This window comes from Arachis duranensis, chromosome 1, assembly GCF_000817695.3.
Source record: "Arachis duranensis cultivar V14167 chromosome 1, aradu.V14167.gnm2.J7QH, whole genome shotgun sequence".
Classification (NCBI taxonomy): Eukaryota; Viridiplantae; Streptophyta; class Magnoliopsida; order Fabales; family Fabaceae; genus Arachis; species Arachis duranensis.
Window position 1 is genome coordinate 501596 of NC_029772.3, and position 2819 is coordinate 504414.

The following is a 2819-nucleotide window of genomic DNA, read 5'->3' on the forward strand; positions in this document are numbered from 1 at the left end:
TATTATTATTATTATTGTTGTTGTTGTTGTTGTTGTTGTTGTTGTTGTTGTTGTTGTTGTTAGAGAAATATTAGAAAATTATCATAATTTATTATTTTTAATTATCAATTAGTTATTAATATTTAAAAGTATGAGACAGAATATATTATTGAATTACTAGACTAAAATAATTAAACTAAAAAATTGAGTTAATAACTAAATAATGACAAAAAATAATAAATTATGATTATTTTTTAGTATTTTTATTATTATATTATTATTATTTTTTGATTGCTCACGGTATCTCCCGATCCGATAGGGTAAGAGTTAATCTGTCGCAGATCGGAGCTACATTTAAGGGTGAGTTACTGCATGTACAAGGTATGATTCGAATCTCCGATATTTGCTTAAACGGACGAGTGAGCTGACCACTCGACCAATCTAAATTGATTTATTATTATTATTATTATTATTATTATTATTATTATTAGTATTATTATTATTATTATGCTTGGATCAATTCTTTACATTACCAATTCAATGCATCTACTAAAAAAAATGTCCAACCACAACAAAAAGATTAATTCAATTCTTATAAAGAATTAAACCCTCAAATTAATACACTACTTGCCATAATTATTTCCCTATACTTTCACAAATATTCTGCTCACTGATGTATGTTTCAGCTCAGTTGATGTTTCTCCTGTCACATCAAAAGCAGCACGCATCTTTTATATATTCTGTCCAACTCATTTCAACAGGTGCTGAAAAAAAAATCATTTCAGCACTATAGCATTACTTTTTTCTCTTTATATATATTCTTTTTCAATAATATTAAAAAGATAATAATATAAAATTATTTTAAATAATTTAATATTTATAATTTAATATTTATTATATTTAAAATTATTTATTTATTTTAATAATAATTAAAAATTAAAAATAAAAAATAAATACATTAAAAAAAATTGTAACTCTTTATAGTTCTTAAATTATGATTCCAAATATTACTCATTTTTTTTACTTTTCATAAGATTTATAAAAAAAATATATTATCCCGCATCCTGCCCTTCTAAAAGGGGTTAACTTCTCATGATATATTTTTTTTTGGAGTTAAAAATCTTAGAATTTTTTACTTAAATTAAGTAAATACAAAAATTATGAAAATATGTAAAATATGAAATAATTATCTAAATATACAATAGATCACATCTCAAATATTGAGAGGTGAAGTGAAAAATAAGCATATCCAAGCAACTGAAATTCCGTGCTGCAATGATACGATTGTGACATATTCAAAGTGTACCCGAATTACGTGTTAAGTGGGAGAACGAATATTGAGCATCCGAAATATGCGTGAATTCGGAACAAGGTCTCAGTATTCGAGATACGTGTAAAACGCGTAATTCAGGTCTCAAGATCCGAGATACACTCAAACGTGTAATGCGGGTCTCAGCATTCGAGATATATATATTATGGTGTAGGTGTCTCTACATCTTAGATATCTTAGCGAAAAAAATTTATATATATCCTCCCATTCTCAATTATTTCCTCACAATTCACTATTTAATCTTTTCTTTCTCTTCTTTATGTTTTGTTCTCTTGGAGAATAATCAGTTCTTTTTTGTTATGATTTATCCCAATGGAATAGTAAAAAATAGTGATGAAGGAGTGATTTTTGAGTCAACTGTGATGTTATGCACTAACCGTGTTGATACCCTACATGTGCTAAAGATAGTCATACTGAGCAACATGGGAAGGAGAATAGGTAGCAATGGGGTTGGACGAGTTGCATATAAATTTCGGCACGCATTTCTGAACAGTGGATTTACCAACCGATTATTTTGGATTGAAGGGGATCAACATGTGAGGGCAATGTTCGACGTACATATAAGGTTAATGTCACAACACGTGATGGAGTGGTATGCTGCGGTGCGTGACATGGTTGTTGGTGGTGGGCCGTCCTCTTCGAGTCCTCTAGTCTCGCTGGATACAACACCAATCCACTACACCCAGCCTCATGATAGTGCCGAAGAATACGACAACGAGGCGATTCAGATTATGTTGCCGGATTTGGGTCGTCCAATAAGACTTCTTCCTTTGATGAGTATATGTTGGAGACTTCCACCAGCATTGGTGCTCGATTTCTCCTGCCTCCTCTTTTATCCGCTCCTTAATTGTCATAAGTTTCAAGTCATTATCACACTTTAAATTTGGACATAATGCAGCTAGATGATCCTTTTAATGTCGGCCAAAGAGAGGATTACAATACCGATGGTGGGCTGAAATTTTGGGTTGGCCATAGGTTTAGGAATAGTGATGCTGTTCTGATAACAGTGAAGAACTACAGTATTCAAAGAAATACGGAGTACATAATTTTAGAGTCGGATAGACTTAAATACCACTGTTGTTACAAGAAATTCACCAAAGGTTGTCCATTGAGTCTTCGTGTGGCACTACGTTAGAACTTGAACTACTGACATATTTTGCATGTTATTTTTTTGGATGAAATTAAAGTCTATTATGTTAATGATGTCTTGTACTAAACATTGACATACACGAGTATTTTTGTAGGGAGGTGTGTAGGTTCAGTAGAGCACATACCTATTTGGCACCAACCATGTCTTAAGACCATGCTCAGTTGGATAGTAGCTTGATGTGCAAGGTCATTCTACCTATAATAAAGAATGACTCCGTCGGTGTCTATTATAATGTTACAAAGTGCGGTGCATCAAAGTTACCATTTTAAGCTATCGTATCGAAAGATGTGGATGACAAAGTAGAAAGTGATTGCTCAGATTTATGGTGACTGAAAAAAGTCATACAACAAGATACCCAAT